This window comes from Carcharodon carcharias, chromosome 12 (assembly GCF_017639515.1).
Source record: "Carcharodon carcharias isolate sCarCar2 chromosome 12, sCarCar2.pri, whole genome shotgun sequence".
NCBI lineage: Eukaryota > Metazoa > Chordata > Chondrichthyes > Lamniformes > Lamnidae > Carcharodon > Carcharodon carcharias.
Genome location: NC_054478.1, coordinates 122,941,164 through 122,964,238, shown reverse-complemented (window position 1 = coordinate 122,964,238; position 23,075 = coordinate 122,941,164). Strand labels below are relative to the sequence as shown.

General features: G+C 45.9%; 1 protein-coding gene across 1 annotated transcript in view; it reads left to right on the top strand.

Annotated features, from left to right (window-relative positions):
• Positions 1–23,075, top strand: part of LOC121285318 (insulin-like growth factor 2 mRNA-binding protein 2) — a 190,509-nt gene that overhangs the window by 152,450 nt on the left and 14,984 nt on the right. The window lies entirely within an intron of this gene.

The following is a 23,075-nucleotide window of genomic DNA, read 5'->3' as shown; positions in this document are numbered from 1 at the left end:
TATTGTTTCTAGAAGTGTTTTAATCACTCATGGGATGTGGGCTTCGCTGGCTGGGCCAGCATTTATTGCTTCATCCCTAGTTGCCCTTGAGAAAGTGGTGGTAAGCTGCCTTCTTGAACCGCTACAGTCCATATGGTATAGTTACATCCACACTGCTGTTAGGAAGGGAGTTCCAGGATTTTGACCCAGCGACAGTGAAGAAACGTTGATATATTTCCCAGTCAGGATGGTGAGTGGTTTGGAAGGGAACTTGCAGGTGATGGTGTTCCCATCTACCTGCTGCCCTTATCCTTCCAGATGGTTATGGTCATGGGTTTGGTAGATGCTGTCGAAGGAGCCTTGGTGAATCCCTGCAGTGCATCTTGTAGATGGTACACACTCCTGCCACTGTGCGTTGGTGTTGAATGGAGTGTATGTTTGTGGATGTGGTGTCAATCAAGTGGGCTGCTTTGTCCTCTACGGTGTCAAGCTTCTTGAGTGTTGTGGGAGCTGCACTCATCCAGACAGTGGGGAATATTCCATCACACTCCTGACCTGTGCCTTGTCGACGGTGAACAGGCTTTTTGGAGTTAGGAGGTGAGTTACTCACGCACTATCCTGAGCCTCTGACCTGCTTTTGTAGCCACAATATTTATATGGCTAGTACAGCTCAGTTTCTGGTCATTATTAACCCCCAGGATGTTGTTAGTGGGGGATTCAGTGATGGTAATGCCATTGAACGTCAAGGGATGATGGTTGGATTCTCTCTTGTTGGATATGGTCATTGCCTGACACTTGTGAGGCACAAATGTTACTTGTCACTTGTCAGCCCAAGCCTGGATATTGTCCAGGTCTTGCTGCATTTGGACATGGACTGCTTCAGTATCTGAGGATTCGCGAATGGCTCTGAACGTTGTGCAATCATCAGCGAACTTGCCCACTTCTGACTTTATGATGGAAGGAAGGTCATCGATGAAGGAGCTGAAGATAGTTGAGCCTAGGACACTACCCTGAGGAACCCCTGCAGTGATGCCCTGGAGCTGAGATGACTGACCTCCAACAACTACAACATGTTCCTTTGCACCAAGGTATGACTCCAACCAGTGGAGAGTTTTCCCCCTGATTCCCATTGACTCCAGTTTTGCCACAGCTCCTTGATGCCACACTCGGTCAAATGCGCCCTTGATATCAAGGGCAGTCACTCACCTCGCCCCAGGAGTTCAGCTCTTTTGTCCATTTTTGAACCAAGGCTGTATGGAGTCAGAAGCTGAGTGGCTCAGGCGGAACCCAAACTAGCCATTAGTGAGCAGGTTATTGCTAAGCAAGTACCACTTGACAGCACTGTTGATGCCCCCCCTGCCGAGCCATTACTTTGATGATGGAGACTGATGGGGCGGTAATTGGCTGGGTTAGACTTGGCCTGCTTTTTGTATGCAGGACATACCTGGGCAATTTTCCACATAGCTGAGTAGATGAGAGTGTTGTAGCTGTACTGGAACAGCTTGGCTAGGGTGCGCGGCAAGTCTGGAGCACAAGTCTTCAGTACTATTGCTGGAATATTGTCAGGGCCCATAGCCTTTGCAGGATCCATTACCTTCAGCCGTTTCTTGATGTCATGTGGAGTGAATCGAATTGGCTCAAGACTGGCACCTGTGATGCTGGGGACCTCTGGAGGAGGCCGAGATGGATCATCTACTCAGCACTTCTGGCTGAAGATTGTAGCAAATGCTTCAGCCGTATCTTTTGCACTGATGTGCTGGGCTCCTCCATCATTGAGAATGAGGATATTTGTGGTGCTGCCTCCTCCATTGAGTTGTGTAATTGTCCACCACCATTCACAACTTGATGTCGCAGGACTGCAGAGCTTAGATCTGATCCTTTGGCTGTGGGATCTATTACTTGCTGCCTATGCTGTTTGGCACACAAGTAGTCCTGTTTTATAGCTTCACCAGGCTGACACCTCATTTTTAGGTATGGCCGGTGCTGCTCCTGGCATGTCCTCCTGATGTCGTCATTGAACCAGGGTTGATCACCTGGCTTGATGGTAATGGTAGAGTGGGGGATATGCTGGACCATGAGGTTACAGGTTGTGTTTTGAGTACAATTCTGCTGCTGCTGATGGCCCACAGCGCCTCAAGGATGCCCAGTCTTGAATTGCTAGATCTGTTCGAAATCTACCCCACTTAACATGGTCGCTTCTCCACTGCTGATGTTAAACTGACTGGCTTGTAGTTGGTGGGCTTATCTTTACACCCTTGTTTTTTTATTGTAACATTTGAAATTCGCCAGTCCTCTGGCACTGCCCCTGAGTCCAAGGAAGACTAGCGTTGCCAGCTGTGATTAAATGTATTCCTAGAGGTTTCATTTCATGACTTACTGCATGCTCCAGCCATTGTGAAGCACCACTTTCCTACGTCAGTTGGAAAGCAAAAAGACTCATTGTCCAAGAAGATGGTGCTTGACTGTCAGCCAAACAGCCTTTTTTCCCCATTTTCAAAATTTTTATATCCAATAAAGAGAAATGTTCAAAAAAATTACAAAAAGAAAAATATCTTTTTTGATGTCCCAGTGATTTTTCTCCAGAGTTGCACACGGCTGTGTCCTGGGGATTGATTTTCAATTTCTGGAGACTCCAGGCCAATCCTGGAGCGCTGACAACTCTTAAGGAAGACTAGAAAATTATGGCCAGTACCTCCGCAGTTTCCATTCTCATTTTCCTTAGTATCTTTGCTTCTCATCTCACCACCATCTCTCTCAACTCCTCCACTGTTGCTAAAACATCAGTGCTGGATGAGTAGATATTTGCTCTGATTAATTATTGGGAAGACTGAAGCCATTGCTTTTGGCCCCCATTCCAAATGTCTTCCCTAGCTACCTGCTTTATTCCCCTCTCTGGCAACAGTCTGAGATTAAACCAGTTTGTTCCCCACCTGGTGATGTATTTGCTCCAGAGATGAGCTACCAAGCACATATTTGTCCCATCATTAAGACTGCCTATTTCCACCTCCATAACGTTGCTCGACTTCGTCTCTCTCTCTCAGCTCATCTGCTGCTAATTCATGCTTTTCTCTAGACAGTATCTCTAGACTTGAATATTCAAATGCGCTCCTGGCTGGTCTCCCACATTCCACCCTTCATAAACTTGAAGACATCCTAAACTCTGCTGTCCGTATCTTAACTCACAGCAAGTCCCATTCATCCATCGCTTCTGTGTTTGTTGACCTACGTTGGTTCCTGTTCAAACCATATCTTGGTTTTAAAGCTCCCATCATTTGTTTTTAAATCTCTCAATGGCCTCACCTCTCCCCATCTCTGTAATCTCAGCCCCACAACCCTCCGAGAGCACTGCGCTCATCTAATTCTGGATTCTTGAGCATCCCTGATTTTAATCACTGTGCCTAGTTGCCGAGGCCTTGGACTTTGGAATTCCCTCCCTACATCTCTCTGCCTCTCTATCTCACTTTCTTCCTTTAAGATGCTTCTTAAAACCTGCCTCTTTGACCAAGCTTTTGGCCATCTGACCTAATACCTCCTTACATGAGTAGGTGTTTTATTTTGTTTTATAAAGCTGCTCTGAACTGCCTTGGGACATTAATTATGTTAAAAACACTATATAGATACAAGCTGTTGTTGAATGAGGCATAACTAGGTTTTCAACAGTGTACTAACTTCATAATTACTGCTAAAAACTGACCCTGAAAAGCTAATTTATATTTGTGAAATGTAATTTCTCCATTACTATTAAAAAATTCCAAATTTTAAAAAATATTTTATTTAAAGCTTATTTTAACTTCTACCTTAACCGGATTGTAATCATTGATTTCACTATCTGGAAATGTATATTAAAAGTGAAGGGATTCAGTGTTTTTAACTTTCGGATTTGATGCCTGTGAGAATATTTCATTGTGATTGGCTGCTTACCCTGCTTGCTGATATCATTGCTGCTGAACACCTGGAGATCCTCTTGACTTGATGCCATTGGGAAAGGGGAAATGCAAACCACAGGAATCACTAGATCTTTGTGGGCAGCTTTCTTCGAAGTCCGTGGTGAGCACGTTGCTTCAGAGTTCCCTGCAAAATTCAGCCCAGTGCATCCGAGGATGTACGTACGATGGGATTTGATGAAAGGAAATCCAATTCTTGACTAGCCCAATCTTCAGCGCCAAAATCTCCATCAGATTCGGCACCTAGAATGTCCAAGCACCCTCCAGTGTGGGAAGATGTCCCGGGTATTGAGAGAAATGAGAACCTATCAACTTGACATCTTAAACATCTGCAGTGGACAAGCCAAGGACGAATCAGCAATAAGGGCATGACAATCCTGTGCCCTGGGCAGTGAGAAAACCACACCCATGGAGTTTGCCCCTCATACTCAACAGCTGCACAGCACAAGCGTTGGTGGGGTGGAAATCAGTAAATCATTGCATCATCACTGCCAGATTCCACACATGGCACACCAATGTCGTGCAGGTTTACGCATTAACAGAGACAGACACAGAGGAGGAGAAAGATAAATTCTCAGATCATTTGCAGGAAACACTGGATGAGGTACCCAGCAATGATATTAATCTATTGATGAGTGACCTCAATGATAAGCTCGAACTCAGCTGAACAGTACGATCGGCCCCATGGGTCAGCAAGCATGCTGAACAGAAACGGCGAGCATCTGTTGGCCTTCTGCAACATCAATGGGCTAAGCATTGGGAATGTCTTCATCAAATGTAAGGACATCCACAAAAAGACATGGAAGTCTCCAGATGGTGACACCCTGAATGAGATTGACTATATATGTATCAGTAGCAGATGGAGGACATCCTTACAAGATGTCTGGACATGTGGAGGTGTTGTAGGATCTGACCACTACCTTGTGTTAGGCAAGTTCAACCTGAAGTTGAAGAAAGCAACAACTATGAAGTCACAGCAGTCATTTTCAACAGAGAAACTGAAGGATCAGGACACGTCAGACAGTTTCCAGCTGGCCCTCTACAACAGATTCGAAGTACTAAAGAGGTCAGGCAACATTGCAGAACAGTGGAAAATCTTCAAAAGAGGGATTTTAAGAGTGCAGAAGACATCATTGGGTGGAGGAGAGGAACCAAGCTGATTAATGAAAGAAAGCTGGCAACGAGCAAGAGGGACCAGGAAAAGAACATTGAACAAAGTTGATTAGAAGCACAGAAGACTGGATAAAGCTGTGAAGAAGAGCTGCAGGAGAGACAAACGAGGATGAATAGAGTTAAATGGCAGGGAGGTATAAGAAGCAGCAAATCGCAAGGACTCCAGGACACACCACAGGATTGCACTGGTACAAGAAGCAATACGACTGTACTAATCAAGGATGTGGATGGTAGGATGCTATTGTTGGACAAGGAGCAGGAGACAAGGTGGCTGGAGCACTTTTGGAGACCCTTAACCAGCTCAACCCCTGTTTCATGTTAGAGTTTAATGACAGCTCTGCACCTCAACAATTGCACGTCAAACTGGGAGAAATTGTTAGATTGAAGGTCTGAAGAATCATCAAGAGCCTGAAGAACAACAAGGCACCTGGGATCGATGAGATACCAGTGGAATGATTGAAACATGTCAAGAACACTGTCACAACAGAGCTCACAGACCTGTTCCAGAAGGTTTGGACTGCAGGAAGTGTCCCAGATAACTGGAGGTGAGGAAACATATCATCGTTCCCTAACTGTTGATGTGTCAATATCCTGGAACTCCCTTCCTAACAGCACCTTGAGTGTACCTACACCACATGGACTGCAATTCACCCTCACCTTCTCAAGGGCAACTAGGGTTGGGCAATAAATGCTGGTCCAGCCAGTGAACCCCACATCCCATGAATGAATTTTTAAAAAGTAATCATCAGAAAGAAAGAGAACCTCAGCGACTGCAACAACTTAACACTGCCAACAGTAGCTGGCAAGGTCTTCAGCACGGTGCTCCTCAAGAGATTGGATGCAGAAGTGGACGGTATGCTTGACAAAGAGCAGGCAGCTTTCCAGGATGACAGATCATGCTGTGATCAGACCTTTGCTCTCAAGAACATTGTTGAGCAGAGCCTGGAGTATCAGAAGCCACTTGTTATCAATGTTGATTTTGAGAAGGTTTTTGATAGCGTCGATCAGCAGTCACTCTGGTACATCACAAGACAGTACTGCATCCTGGAGTAGTATAACGTCTTCAAAGCCTTGTACCGCGACTGCAACAGCTGCACCAAGATCAGCACAGGCATCATGGATTCCTTCAACATCATCACATGAGTACGGTACTCTTCCCCATTCCTTTTTGTCTTTGCTATTGATTTTATCATGAGGAAGGAGTTGGTGGGGACAGACTTTCACCTTCTGTGGCAGCAGCACCACTGGTTATCGGGCCAAGTTTTCACAGACAACATTGTCATGCTGGCCAAAGAATCACGTGTGCTCCAAGACACGAGCACCAGCATTGAGAGTAATGGCGTCAAGGTTAGAACTGTAGAAAAGGTACCGTGCAGAAAGAGGCGATTCAGCCCATCGTGTCTGCACCGGCCAAAAAGAGGAAAAAGAAACTACCCACTCAATTTAATCCCACTTTCTAGCACCTGGTCTGTAGCCTTGCAAGTTGCATCATTTCAGATGCAGATCCAGGTACCTTTTTAAATGAGTTGAGTGTTTCAGCCTCAACCACCACCTTAGGCAGTGAATTCACCCTTTGGGTGAAAAAGCTTTTCCTCATGCCTCCTCTAAACGTTGTACTAATCACCTTAAATCAATGCCCCCTGGTAATTTATCCATCAGCTAGGGAAAACAAGTCCTTTCTGTCTACCCTATCTCGGCCTCTCATAATTTTGTACTCCTCAATTAGGGCACACCTCAATTAGGCCACTTCTCAGCCCCCTCTGTTCTAAGGAAAACAACCCAAGCCTATCCAATCGCTCCTCATAGCTGCAATTTTCAAGCCTGGCAACGTTCATCTAAGTCTTCTCTGCACTCTTTCCAGAGTAATTATATCCATCCTGTAATGTGGTGACCAGAACTGTACACAAAATTCCAGCTGTGGCCTGACCAGCGTTTTATACAGTTCCATCATTACATCCCTGCTTTTATATTCAATACCTCGCCCAGTAAAGGAAAGCATTCCATATGCTTTCTTGACCACCTTGCCCACCTGTCCTGCCACCTTCAAGGACCTGTGGCCAAGCCCTCCAAGTTAGTCTACGCATCAGCTGCGAGAAGACCAAGACAGTGAAAGCTGGATGATAACAAGGCACTTCATCAAGCAACAGAACATTGAGGACATCAACCACTTCCCATACTTAGGAAGAAACATCTCTGGGGGTGGGGTGTGCAATGTCGAGACTGATGTCCACACAAGAATTGGAAAAGCAGCAATGGCCTTTCAGCAACTCCACATGGCCTGGGCATCCAAAACCATCAACACAGTCATGAAGCTGCATCTTTACATGTTCATAGTAGCACCAACTGCAATCTATGCCAGCAAGACTTGGAAGAGAACAGCAAAGGTGTCACATAAGTTGGATGTCTTTCACCAGCATTGCCTACATAAGATCCAAGGCAGCAGCATCACCGAAGAAATGCCCGCAGGACATCATGATAGAGAGACGGCTGAGAGTGGCAGGACAAATATCTCGCCTCCCGAGCTGCCAGAGTGGCAGTAGAATGGCCACCAGCTGGAAAAAGATGATGATGGGTCCAGCCAAAGAAGACCTGGAGTAGTACATTTAAGGAAGAGTTTCAAGAGCAGGACACCAGCTGGGCTTGAGCGAAAGAAACTGTCATGGATCAGAGATGGTGGCAGAATCTTGCTACCCATTACCCTGCACTGGACCAGATGAATTAACTCTCAAATCTGTGGGCTCAAGTCGCACTCCAGAGACCTGAGGACATAATCCAGGCTGACAGTCCAGTGCAGTACTGAGGGAGTACTGCACTGTCAGAAATGATGCCTTTTTGTTGAGACATTAGACTGTGGCCCAATTTGTGTTCTCAGGTGGGTGTGAAAGATCCCCTGGCACTCTTTGAAGAAGGGCAGGGGAATGATCCCTGGTGTTCCAACCAATATTTATTCCCTCACCAGTATCACCAAAATAAATTACCTGGCCATTGTCACAATGCTATTTGTGGGAGCTTGTTTGTGCAAATTGACTTATTTCCCAAATTACAACAGTGACTACACATGGAGGTATCAAATTGGGCTGTGAAACACTTTGGGATGTCCTGAGGTTGTGATAGACGCTATATAAATACAAGCCCTCCTTTCTTTGGACAGTAGGTGGGTGGAGATGGCAGTAGGTTTAATGTCCTTTTGCACCAGGGTGATGGTGTTCTCTTCTCCCTTCAGCCAGTGACTCCTGTTCAGCCAGCGATCTTTTCTAGGAAGAATTTTGGAACAAACTGCCCGCTCCGAGCTCCATCTAGTGGCCTGAGTGAGGAAATGCCCAGGCTCACCCCAGGAAACCAGTTACACCAGCGAGTGTGGCAGGAAGAGTGGGTGCATGGGCCATAACACCCCCTCTCCCCTCCCTAGGTCAGGGCCCAGAGGCTCCAGGGACTTACTCTGCATCACTCTTGTGCTTTTCTCCAAATAGAACAAGAATATCTTGAAGTGAAACCAGCAGCCAGATAAAACACAAACACACACACATGCTGTACAAGAGGGGAGTTTCCAAAGTCCTAATCACAACCATCTCTTGCTTTCAGTTTCAGTTTTGATCCTTTATCCTTCCAATCTCTGCATGCAGCCTTGTATTATCAAAAAGGTTTTTGAAATTGGTTGACACTCCACTTTCCACTTGGCTTTTAAAAATAATTCATTTTCATTTTTTTCGCCTTGTCTCTTTTTGAGTGTCTCTCTCAAGCTGTCTGTCTGTCTGTCTCTCTCTCTCTTTGCCTGTCTCTCTGTCTCTTTGCCTGTCTCTTTCTCTCACTCAGTCTATCTTTGTGTATGCTTGTCTCTCTTTCTCTGCCTCTCTCTCTCTCTCTCTCTGTGGGAGTGGTCATGCTGAAATTGCTGGCTACCCTTTTATTTTGCTGTGAGATGGGTGGAATTCTCTAATAAGTATTGGTGGGCAAATTGCGGATGCTGTGGTTTACATATTCTTCTGAAACTGCCAACAACTTCAAGACTAAAATTAAAACTTTGCTGCTCCAAAAGAATCCATCTAGATGGCAGCTGCAAATGGCAGTACAGTGACCTTCCCGGCAATAGCATACTTGCTCAGGTGAGCATCAGACGTGTGATGCCTGCTGTGGTTAGCCAGTCTGTTGACACTGGCTCCAGAAGGTGAAGAATAGGCAGCCGAGATGTGGGAGAGGTGAGGGGCAGGGGTCGGGGGACTTAGGTGGGGAAGCTGGAGTGAGGGAGGTGAAGGAAAGTGAGGGGATGGGTGAGAGTGGAGGTGGTAGAGAGGGGAAAGGATATGGGGAGCAATGGTGCGAAGGGGAGGGGGAGCAGGGGGTGGTGGAGGCAGAGTGAGTTGAACACTGATTCGTGCTATTGACATTGTGCCAGTTCTCAGGCTGGTACCGAGTGTGTTGGTCTGTGATACTGTTTCATCTACCCAAAGGAGGAGATAGGCGGAGAATTGGCTGGGTTTACTTCCCGGCATTCAGGACCACACAGGCACTTGTAGAGCTAAGCCCAATGCAGTTGCCACACAGCGATGTGTAGGTACAGAGACAGACACTGTGGAGCCCTTTCTGATTGGCATGTTAGTCATTAAAGATACAGCAAAACCAGGTCTGAGTGTAGTAGGACAGACACGTGTGCCTGTGTCTGTGTATGTGTGCACGCACACCAACATCTTCAGGGCATTACACTTATCGGGAAGGAGAGCTGTCCTGATACCACGCTGGTTTAACATGTTCAGAACCGCCCTCTCCCAGATTATTTGCTCGATGAACATCAGAGGTTGAGGAATTAAACTGGTTCCAATGCTAGGATTGTGGCAGCATCAGGTCAGCCACAACGTTCTGTTGTATGATGTATTCTGAATGCACCCTCCCATACCCACCAGTACTGTATCCCAGTGTTATACAGTAACAGACCCATATCCATCAGGACTGTACCCCAGTGCTATACAGTGACAGGCCTGTGCCCACCAGTACTGTATCCCAGTGTTATACAGTAACAGACCCATATCCCCCAGGACTGTACCCCAGTCTTATACAGTGACATACCTGTTCCTAGCAATACTGTACCTCTGTTTTACAATGACAGATCTGTATCCACCAGTACCGTACCCCAGTGTTATGCATTTGCAATTCCAACTCAGCTTGTCTATATAAGGTTTTACGCATCAACAGTTTAATCAAATATTTGAACAATTCTGACAGTCATAGATCGGAGATCACAGTCTCACAATGATTTCAGAGGTCCACTGTACCCTGCTGACTAAATACTCTGTTTCTCCAGATTATGTTGATCAGCCACTATGTAGGTTGACTGCCCCACTGATGAAACACAAACTCCAATTGTTGATCCTGGTGCAGTCACCGGATCCACTGTTGAGGATACGAAGGGGATAGTGGATCATTCTGAGCTGTATTCTGCATGTATCAAGCAGCCACTGACAGTCTGGCTGTCCTTGTGTACAGGACAGGGACCTTTACTTGAGCGGCAAAGTTCCTGTGGCTCTGAGAAACAGCTGAAAGGTGGACAAAGTAATTTATTTGATGGATACTGGTGGTGTTTGATAGAACAGCATAGAGAGAGCTTCATTCTGTAACTAATCCATGCTGTTCCTGACTGAGGAGTGCTTCTCCTGATGACATGGTGTGCCTTGAAAAGAAAGTGCTTTTCTCCTAGACTCACTCAGGGAGCAATGATGAGTTGGTCAGTTTGTGCCTGTCACAGTCCTCTTAATGGGATTCTCATACACAAAAAAGAGAATTGAGCTTCTTGAGGCAGTCGCAGTGATAGAGGTGGCCTTCATAGAGATTTGAAATAAGAAAGAGTCAAGCCTTGCATTATTTTGGGTTAAATCATGATTGCTGGTGAAGGGGCCATGGGTCTAGGTTGGGGAAAGTGCAACTTCAGGTGAGATGTTAGCTGTGGCTCAGTTGGTAGCACTCTTGCCTCAGTGTCACAAGATTCCAGGTTCAAATCCCACTCCACAACTTCAGTGTACAAATCAAGGCTGAAAGTCCAGTTCAGTGCAGCACTGAGGGAGTCCTGCACTGTTGGAGGTGCTGTTTTTCAGATGAGATGTTAAACTGAGACCCCTTCAGATGGATGTAAAGATCCCTTGGCACTATCCCAAAGAAAGATCAGGGGGATTATGCCTGGCCAATATTAACCTCCCAATCAATGTCACAAGAACAGATTATCTGCATTGCTGTTTGTGGGATCTTGCTGTACACATATTGGCTGCAGTGTTTCCTGAATTACAAGTGTCACTTGTGGTTGTGGAAAACACAATATGAATACAAGTCTTTCTTTACTTTCATGCACTGTCATCAATATGTGGTGTGGCCATTCAAGAGGCAATCGGGTACTTCACACAGGGGTTTGATCATGTTCATATTCGAATGGAGTCTGTTATACCAGGGATTGGTGTGTAACAAAGGGAGTGTCATTGCCAGTGTTTAGGAACTTTTGTTTCTATGTCCTTTCTGTTTTCCTGCCTTGTTAATGAGTGATCAAGATGGTGAGAGTTGTGTATGCTGATGCTCTGACACTAAATGTGTCAGCCCCATGAGTTCTTCTTGTATAAACGGGTGAGCTTCACAGTCAGGCCGTCACTATCAGCAGCAGCACAACGGCATTGCTCAAGACACACAGCTTTTTACAGAGGAAGTGAGTGCTGGGCTCTGACAGTGCAATTAGTCATCGTGTGAATAGTATATGGAGCCAGTATGGGGGAGGGGTACATCTGTAACTCCATTTCCAAAATGTGCAAAAAGATCAAACCTGCCTCACTAACCCCCCACACCCCTTCCACCAAACACCTGCCCAATTTCACTTACTGCTGTAGTGCACTATTGCCTGTCCTCCCTATCCCTTCATGTTTGGTCCTCTCTTGTCATAGAATTATACAGAAGAGAAAGAGATCATGCTGCCCATCATGCCTGTGTTGGCTCTTTGGAAGAGCTCACAATTAGCCCCATTCCCCGTCCTTTGCTAATTGCTCTGCAAATTTTGTGCTTCAAGTATTTATAAAACCTAATGTGTCATGAAGAGATATTGATGTCTAAAATGTTATTGGAAATTATTTTTAAAATGGAGTTGTAGTGGGGTCTGTGTCTATGTGTTTGTGTGTGTCTTAATTAGATTAAAGCCAGCTAGCTGGTTGCTTTGATGTGTAGTAGTTTGAGATGTTAATTGGGTAAACATTAAGGAAGTTAAAAGGTAAAATGTACATTTGCATTTGTCCAATAAAGCATTCAAGAATGGGAGTAAAATCTAGCTGAGACACGCCAAGCAATGTGTTTTTATTACTAATAAAATTAGTGGGATGAAAATGTTATTGTTAGAAGATGTGAAGTTAAAAGCCTAGTGATATCATGGAAACCCAGCCTGTAAGCCTCGAACTGTGCCTGCAAAGGAACCAAATTGCAAGGAACCTCATTTTGAATTCGTACGGTCAAATGTGCTTTGCTGGTGTCTGTTTAAAGTCTATGGGTTACTGTTGCCTTGGTGGAGATTTACCTGGGAGTGATTAATTTGGGGGTTTGTTTAAAAGTTATGGTAGTAATTTGTAGATGTATATGTGTTTAATTTGTTGTAAATTAATAGATGTTTAATTTAGTTTTATATAAATAACCTCTAGAGGCTCAGTGGCCTTATTCCTGAATCCAGAGCTGCATCTCAAACATACCAAAATAGGTTATGACAGTTGTTTCAAGTTTCCCTCTGGGATTTAAACAACTTAGCCATTACCAGCTGCTGTGTCATAACACATGTGACATCAGCATGCAATTTAATTGAGATTAGAAATTCCACTTGGTCTCTTGGGCCGCCTGTTTGCACCACTCTGCTCTGTCAGGCCCCCCTAACTCTCTGCAGATCACTGACTGCCCCCCCGCACCTTCCACCCCCTGCTCATGTTCTCCCCCTGGTTTCTCGCACTGTCTGCTTGTGCCTGCCTAACGCCCGGTCTCTCGGGCAGCTCGCTCACATTGTGCGCTGGTCGTTTACTGTCTGCTCACAGCTATCTCCAGGAGTCTGAGGATAGCGTAGTGACTGACCAGGAAGGGAGAAGGAGATTTAGAAGTCCTGATAAAGAGTAAAGTTAATGGGAGCAGAGGAGGGGGCTGAGCTACCAACTGATCCTGGATGCTACCGAATGCCCCACGTGACTTCATGCTTTGGTGAGGAATGCTGATTGACAGCTGATTATCTTGAGCTGTCTGTCCTTTTTCTATCCTATTAATTTCGAGTGACATTGGACATTTGAATGAGGTGAAAACCCTCCTTTCCCAGATCCACTTTCATCCCAATGAGACATGGGCAGGTAGCTCATAACTGGTGTTACAGTAAAACCCCTCCCCAGACTGAACTGCAGCTATAAGCCCCTCTAGGCAGTCTCCAGAAGAGCTGGGCCTGGCTTTCAGTGAGAATTCCAATCAGCGCTCAGCCCCCTCACCCCACCCCATCACCACCACCACCACCACAACCACCTCCAACATATGGCCTTGTGATTATAAAGGACTAAGAATAGAGGACAGATGGAAGGGGGCTTCTTCCACTGTGTCAACAGCTGAGCTGCAGATTTTGGGCTGGCACTGGGCTACCCCATTCTCCAGCCCTCCTCGTGCCATTGCAGTCTTTGGTCAGGGAGTATGCATCAGAGTCAGGTTAGGGAGGATGTTGAACAGCATGACAGCAGCGAGGTGCCTGCTGTGCACACGGCAACCCCACTACCCCACACACATCCTGACACGTGGAGTGAGGCCAGGTGGGAGCAATGCATGAATAAATGTTTGGATAATATTTATCATTTAAGTAACAAAAACAGGATTTTATAAGGTCATGATTTTTGGGATTCCCGTCCGTTCCACTCAACTCTCACTGTAGCTGTAGTGCCCAGTGCCCAGTGTAAGGATGGGCACCAACAATCTCTGTGCCCTGCCCCTCTCCCTGTGCCTTACATAGTGGGCTGCTGCTAATCCACATGCACAATTTGGTATATTCCTTGGGCGCCAAACTGGATCTGACCTGTTCAGGTCATTCGAGATCCCACAACGACTAGGAGAGAAGGGGAGTTCTCCCGGTGTCTGGGCCAACATCGTTTACATCCGCCTGAGAAGGCAAGTGGGGGTTCGGTCAAACTTCTCATCCAAAAAACTGCTTCTGTGGCACTGCGGCCCTCCCTTGGTACTGCACTGAAGTATTGGCCTGGATAACATGCTCAAATCTATGCAGTGAAACTTGAACCCACAACCTTCTAGCTATGAGATTAGAGTGACATTGAGCTCAATGCTGTTCCTGGGGAAGTTGAACAGTTGATGTTTAGGAGCACTGTAATATTTATTCTACTCATCATGGGAGCTTTACTCTGTATCTAACCTGTGCTTTACCTGCCCTGGGAGTGTTTCAGTGCATGTGGATCGGTTGCCATCAAAGTGCTGATATGTTTCTATTTAGCCCTGTAATGTAACTGAAGCTGTTGCTATATTTAGTCACTGACATGTTGGATAGGTGTTGCAATATCCAGGGAGCAGAGTGACTGGATTGCTGAGTCTGTCCAGCTGGAGTGTTCCTGCTCATTTAACTGAGAGACTGAGCACCCCTTGCGAATGGACAGTTCCCCAACTTTCCCCCCCACCCCGAAACATCCTCTATGACCTCTAGTGCCTCTCACCACCTCGTCATGATCTTGAGAACTGGACTGGGCTTAGTTCCCTCAGCTCCTGTCCAGTCTGTGTTTATCACCTTTTCAGTTGAAGACGGAAGGGAAAAAACTTGCATTTCACAACCTCAAGGTATCCCAGGTGCTTCACGGCTAGTCAAGTGCTAGTGCCATTGTAACATTGGAAATTTGTGCACTGCAAGCTTCCATGAGTGTGGTAATAACCACATAATCTGTTTCAATGATGTTGGGTAAGTTACCATCGATAGCTCCCCTGCTCTTTGAATAGTGGCATAGGATCTGGTACGTCTACCTGAGAGCAGATGGGGCTTTTGTCTCAACTGAAAGAGGGCTCCTCTCAGTGCTGCACTCTACTGGGCTGTCAGCCTGGATTATGTGGTCAGGCTTTTGGGTTGGAACTTGAATCTATGACCTACTAACTTGAGTGAGAGCCACCCATTCAGCCACAACCCACTTCAATCATTGAATTGTGAGGGGTTATGGTTATTTCGACATGTTTCAACAGTGGAAGCGAGTACTTAAAAGGAACCTTGATTTTTTGTCAAATGGCGTTTGCCGAACTTTATTTGGGTGACATCTTCAGAAAGCAGGAGCTGTAGTGAACTGTGGTGAAACCTAGCAACAGGTGCCTTAGGGCAGGTTGTTCCCCATATTCACACTTGGTTCTCCTGCATTGGTGCCCCTTCAACTGAAAAGTTGAGGTGAAGTAACAGTGTGTAAGGAGAGTTGGACTGGTTCGTGAACATTATCTGAAGCCAGGATTTAAATTGCAACCCCAAACTCGCCGTTTAGCACTTAAACCCTCATTAATGGGTGACGCAGAGCCTGGCTTCTGATGGCTGCAAGAAGATTGGAGTGAACTTGATTGAAGAGTGCAGAGAGTTTGTGATATCAGTGCTGTGCAGTGACGCAGTCAATGGGAAATAGGTTTCAGCTTGGGAGGAAATGTTGAATTGTGGGGCGCTCTATTTTTCTGTGAACGCTTGGGGTTGCCATCCACTGCTGATGAGTTGTAGCTTCGCTCAAATCTCCTGCTTATAGTGATGGTGTGCCCTCACTCCACATTGTGACAGAGAAGGGCTGAGACTGACCATGCCCATGGGTAGTTCTAATAAATGAACAAATTTGCATAATCACAGCACGTTGTTGGGTGAAGATGAGCTGTTGGTCAGCCGCCTGCAGGTTCTGTCAGAAGGTGAAGCAAAATGTAATCCAAATAGAAAATGAAAATTATTGGATAGAGCTGATGTCTCAGTATCAGGCAGTCCTGCTTGTCTTCTGTAAAGTGTACACGTGAGAAATGGAGGATTTTGCACCAATTGCTAGTGTAATGTGACTTTTGAATAATGTGCACACTCAACTAGGTGAAGTAGGAGTGAGAGTGACTAATACGTTGCTGTTACTTGGCAACAGGCTATTCATGTGGTATAATTAAAGCTTGCATTTTCTTAATTTTTTTTTATTGTTCATTGAGTGTCAGAGCGAAGAAAGGGGAACTTTTGCCAAAAGTGTTGATGATCAAGTATCCACCTTTCTCTCCGTATCTTTCGGTTGATGCTGACTCGCCATCTTCTCCAGTTCGTTGCCAGATGCTCAAAACTCTGCCACTCTTTGTGATGGTTTTGTTCATTTTCACACACTGATTTCAAATAACACTAATTCAAATGGAGACTAATCAAACTGGATCTAATTTCAAACTAGAGGCCGAGGTGAGGTGCCCAGGAGGTCAGAGCAAATTGATTGATCTAGAAATGGTCAGAATACTGTTAATTTGTTATAGTGGGTCAAAGCATGAGTAGTTACATGAACCCTGGTTGGTATGTAACATTCCCATTAGCATGATGATTCATATCTCCTTATCTATTGTGTCTTGGATCATGAGTAACTGACATGGAATTCTTTGGATTTTGAGGGCTGGGGATGATCCATCATTGAGTATATTCAAGACTGGGCATGATAGATGTTTTGGATGTTAAGGGGATCAATGGATATAGGGATAGGGTGGGACATTGGAGTTGATGTAGGAGTTCGGTCGTTATTGAATGGCAGAGCAGGCTTGAGGGGCCACACAGCCTGTTCTTGCTCCTATTTCTTATTGTCTTAGGCTGTGCCATTGTACAAGTAGGGCACTTTGGACCTAGGTAATTACTGGAGAACTCTGGTACCTTTAGTTTCCTTGGAGACCGAAACTCTGGATAAAACGAGGTCTATATTGTCAAGTACAACATTTTAGCATGAGGGTCTGATAAGCCATTTCATCCAAGATATTTGCTGCTCATCAAACAGAAGGAAATAAGTTGGGAGATGAGTGCTGCAGCCTTGTGGCCAAATTCAAAATGTTTCCCTGCTTCGCACCTTGCTCTGCCTCAATGCTGGATTTCCGCAAATCATCTTGTTTGGCTTTTGATAACTTCAATGTCTCAAATCTGTGGCTTTTCTTTAGACATCTGTGAAATCACTTTGCTTTCACACAATCTGTTCATCCTCAAATCCTTTGTGAAGAAAGAAAGTATGAAACATCCAAAAACTTGACATTTGGCATGATAATCCACTGATTCTGGGTTTTCCTTACGACTGCAGATTTTTGCAGCCTTTTGAATGTTCCAAGGGCTGTAGATCCTGGTGGTACTCCTACATTTCTCAATAATAAGCATATCGTGGAGTTTCTGTTGAGTTTAACATTTCAGGAATTAAATGGAAGTATTTGCATTTCCTTGCATGTTAATGTGAATTGTTGCCTCCAGTTGTTCAATTGAATTTACTGTGATCTGGCAAAACCTTAAAAAAACAGACATTCTTGAGTGTCTTCTGTGGAATATGACTGAATAGTGGCCTTCAAAGCTGGCATGGTGGCTACTTGAGGCAAGAGAGAAGTCATTTCGCGGGGGAGTGACCATGATGAGAAAAGTACGTATTGAGTTACCAGATGTGTCAGTGACCGAGATGGAGCAGCCGTTTGTTTCTTCAGTATTCATTTTTTTCTAATAATTTCTCTCCTTACACGCTAATTTGAGTAGTTATTCTTTATTCTCGCATTCATTTATATTAATAACTCGCCCTTGTGAGGAGTTTTTCCTCTCTCGTATGTATGTATGTCTCTTTTTCTTGACCTCTGTGTCCCTATCCCTCTCTCCCTTGTCCTCTGTGTGTATGTGTGTCTGTCTGTCTCTGTCTGTCTGTCTGTGTCTCTCTCTCTCCCTCTCTTCCTTGTCCTGTGTGCTTGTTCGTGAGCCTGTCTGTCTTGTGCTCTCACTTTCGCTTACTTACCACTGGCTGTTAAAAAGAGAGTACTTGGCAGACTCTATTGAGCAGGCTGTGAGTATCACATTAGGGTTTGCCTCATGGTATGTAAATATTTCCATTGGTACATTATTGTCTAACTCTTTCATGAGTGATTTGAAACCTGGAAATGGACAGAATAAAATAATAGACTGACTGGGAGATCAACAGATGACATAAAATAAAAATCTTGTTGAAGATTCTTGGACTAGGATTAGTTTAATACAAACTGAATCATAGTATTGCTGCATTCATCCTGTGGCATGAGTGCAGCTGCCTGGTGAACAGGTCATAGGTCCAGCTGCCTAGTGATTTGGTGCAGAGTTCGTATTGCACCATGGCCAAACAAGAAACTGGAGTCACTATATTGGGTAATCTGTGAACTGGCATCAGAAGAATGACCACCCAATAAGTGCGAGGAGCTCATGTACCTCTATCATTAAGATTCTGATCCAATTGGCTACTTCTGCCACTTCCCTCCCTTCCATCAGCCCGTTGGGCCAAATTTCCAGTAAAGTTCCCCCTGCTTTACCCTGAAGTTGCATTTTCTTGAGTTTTTCAAGTTTGCAAAGGGTAGAATGTGGGAGACCAGCCAAAGTGCGTTGGAATAGTCAAGTCTAGAGATAACAAAGGCATGAAGGAGGATTTCAGCAGCAGATGAGCTGAGACGGGCGAAATCAGGCAATGGTGAGCTTAGTGATGGTGCATATCATGTGTTTGGAAGCTCATCCCAAGGCCAAATATAACAACCCCCCTGGTCCCCATGTTAGCCAATATTGTTAATGGTTCTCCCCCTTCAGGTACTGTCCCCCTCTTTCAAATCTGGCACTATCACCCCTCTCCTCAAAATAAACCCAAACTGTCTTCGCAAACTACCGCACCATCACCAACTTCCCTTTCCTCCATCAAGCCCTATAACATGTTGTCATTTCCCAAATCCATTCCCATCTTGTCCAGAACTCCATGTTTGAATCCCTCCAATCAGATTTCCACCCTGGCACAGTGCTGAAATGAATCTTACCAAAGTCACAAATGACTGTGACAAAGATAAGCTTTCTCTCCTCCTTTTTCTCACTCTTTCTGCAGCTTTTGACATGGTTGACCCACACCGTTGTCCTCCAACACTTCTTCACCTTTGTCTGGCTGGGTGGGACTGAACTCACGATTCCATTCTTATCTATCGAATTGTAGCCAGTCTTCCTGCTCCCACATGCCTGGTGTCCCCCAGGGATCTTGGCCCCCTTCTATTTCTCATCAACATGCATCGACATCATCCGAAAACACAGTCTCAGTTTTTAGGTATGCACTGATGTCATCCAGCTCTACCTTGCCACCACCTCTCTCGCCTCTTCCACTGTTGCCAAATTATCAGACTGCTTATCTGACATCGGTACTGGATGAACAGAAATTTCGTCCAATTAAATGTTGGGACGACTGAAACCATTGTCTTCAGTCCCCTCTCGAAACTCTCTTCCCTAACTACGAATTCCATCCCTCTCCCTGGCAACAGTCAGAAATTCAGTCAGATTGTTTGCAACCTTGTTATATTTGGCCCTGGGATGAGCTTCTAAACACAATGAAATGAATGAAAGTTGCCGTAGTCCCAGAGGACCATAGGCTGCTCTCTCATTAGAGAGACAACTGGTGGCGAGGTTGAGAAGGATGACCTCAGCAGGTACGGGAATTGAATCTGCACTGTTGATGTCACTCTGCATCTCAAACCAGCTGAACAGTCAGCAGAGCTAACCAACCCTCTACCCCCACATGACTGCACCATCACTAAGCTCGCCTATTTCCACCTCCATAACATTGCCTGATGTCGCCCCTGCCTCAGCTCACCTGCTGCTGAAATCCTCCTTCATGCCTTTGCTATCCCTTGGACTTGACTATTCCAGCGTACTTTGGCTGCTCTCCCACATTCCACCCTCTGTAAACTTGAGGTCATCTAGAACACTGCCCATGTCCTCACTTGCACCAAGTTCCTTTCTTCCATCACCCCTGTGCTTGTTGACCTACATTGGCTCCCGGTGAAGCAGTGCCTTGATTTTATGATTCTCAGCCTTGTTTTCAAATCCCTTAATGGCCTCGGCCTTCCCTATAACTGTAATCTCTTACAACCCTCCAAGATCTCTGCATGCCTCTGATCCAGCCTCTTAAGATCCTCCATTTTAATTGCTCCAAAGTGCTGGTTATGCATTCAGCTGTCAAAACCCTAAGCTCTGGAATTCCTTCTGCCTCTCTACTCCTCTGTCCTTTTTAAGACAGTCCTTAAAACCTACTCCTGACCACACTTCTGCCCATCTGCCCTAATATTATCTGGGGTGGTTTTTCTCATTTCTTGCTGTGTAATGCTCCTGTGAAGCATCTAGGAATGTTTTACAAGCGCTGTGTGAACATAAGTTGTTGTAACATTGTCGGCTGGTTCACTACATTCCAGGACGTGAACCTGCCACCCTTCCTGGTATATCCTATGTGAGACACCATTATGTGGATGATACTGAGCGATGTCAGGGCAACTCAGGGTGGGCAGTCAATGCTGCATTTCCAGTACTGCCCATATTTCAGGAACAAACATTTTTAAACAAAAAGAGACGTGTTATGTCATTGGCACTGGTGGTGTACCCTGTCGGTGCCAATCTATTGTTTTATTTAGAGTATTCCCAATCTCCCTTTCCCTTCTGAACTTGCTCACGCGCTAGCACAGTGCAGATACAGATATGTGCTTTACAAATTTCTCAATTTTTCTGCTCCTCTCACCCACTCTAACCTGTCTCTCTCTGAACTTGCTGCACTCCGTTCTCTCAGGTCCAACCCTGACGTTGTCAACAAACCTGCTGACAAGGGTGGTGCGGTTGTCTGGTGCACTGACCTCTACCTCGCAGAGGCTGAGTGTCAACTCACAGACACTCCCTCTGGTCCATGACCCCACCACTGATCATCAAGCCATTGTTTCCAGCACTGTTACTGACCTCATCTCCTCTGGAGAACTTCCTTCCACAGCTTCCAACCTCATAGTCTCCAACCTCGGACGGCCCGGTTCTACCTACTACCCAAAATCCACAAACAGAACTGTCCCGGTAGACCGATCGTGTCAGTTTGCTCCTGCCCCACGGAACTCATTTCACGTTATCTTGACTCCCTTCTCTCTCCCCTTGTCCAGTCCCTTCCCACCTCTGATACCCTACATCATATCAACAATTTCCAATTCCCTGGCCCCAACCGCCTCCTCTTCACCATGGACGTCCAATCCCTCTACACCTCCATTCCCCACCAGAATGGTTTGATGGCTCTCCGCCTCTTCCTTGAACAGAGGCCCGAACAATCCCCATTGACCACTACTCTCCTTCGTCTGGCTGAACTTGTTCTCTCACTGAACAATTTCTCCTTAAACTCCTTTCACTTCCTCCAAATAAAAGGTGTGGCTATGGGTACCCTCATGGGCCCGAGTTATGCCTGGCACTTTATGGGGTATGTGGAATATTCCTTGTTCCAATCCTACTCCGGCCCCCTCCCACAACTCTTTCTCCGGTACATCGATGATTGCTTCGGTGCTGCTTCATGCTCTTGTCGGGACCTGGAAAAATTTATTAATTTTGCTTCCAATTTCCACCCCTCTATCATTTTCACATGGTCCATCTCTGACACTTCCCTTCCCTTCCTTGACCTCTCTGTCTCTATTTCTGGTGATAGACTGTCCACCAATATTCATTACAAGCCTACCGCCTCCCACAGCTACTCCGACTACAGCTCCTCACACCCTGCTTCCTGTAAGGACTCCATCCCATTCTCCCAGTTCCTTTGCCTCCGTCTCATCTGTTCTGATGATGCCACTTTCAAAAACAGTTCCTCTGACATGTCTTCCTTCCTTCCTTCCTTAACCGAGGTTTTTCACCCACGGTGGTTGACAGGCCCCTCAACCGTGTCCGGCCCATCTCCTGCGCATCCACCCTCACACCTTCCTCTCCCTCCCAGAACCATGATAGGGTCCCCCTTGTCCTCACTTATCAACCCGCTAGCCTCCGAATTCAAAGGATCATCCTCCGCCATTTCCACCAACTCCAGCATGATGCCACCACCAAATACATCTTCCCTTCACACCCCCCCCCCCGCCCCGCGGCGGCATTCCGCAGGGATCGTTCCCTCTGGGACACCCTGGTCCACTCCTCCATCACCCCCTACACCTCAACCCCCACCCATGGCACTTTCCCATGCAATCGCAGAAGGTGCAACACCTGCTCTTTTACTTCCCCTCTCCTCACCGTCCAAGGGCCCAAACACTCCTTTCAAGTGAAGCAGCATTTCACTTGCACTTTCCTCAATTAAGTCTACTGAATTCGCTGCTCCCAATGCGGTTTCCTCTACGTTGGAGAGACCAAACACAGACTGGGTGACCGCTTTGCGGAACACCTTTGGTCTGTCTGCAAGCATGACCCAGACCTTCCTGTCGCTTGCCATTTCAACACACCACCCTGCCCTCATGCCCACATGTTTGTCCTTGGCCTGCGGCAGTGTTCCAGTGAAGCTCAACGCAAACTGGAGGAACAGCACCTCATCTTCCGACTAGGCACTTTACAGCCTTCCAGACTGAATATTGAGTTCAACAATTTTAGATCATGAACTCTCTCCTCCATCCCTACCCCCTTTCCGATCCCCCTATTTTTCCAATAATTTATATAGATTTTTCTTTGCCCACCTATTTCCATTATTTTTAAATGTATTTCCATCCATTGTTTTTATCTCTTATCTTTTAGCCTATTTAGATCCCTCACCCCCCCACTAGGGCTATCTGTACCTTGCTCGTCCTGCTTTCTACCCTGAATGTCACCTATTAGCACATTCCTTAGATAATATCACCACTTACAACACCCCTTTGTCCTTTTGCCTATGACATCTTTTAGCAATCTCCACCTATCATTGGCTATCTATCCAGCTCTACCTGTCCCACCTCCCCCCCCCCCACCACCCCCCAGCCTCCTCCCCAAACCAGCTTATATTTCACCTCTTT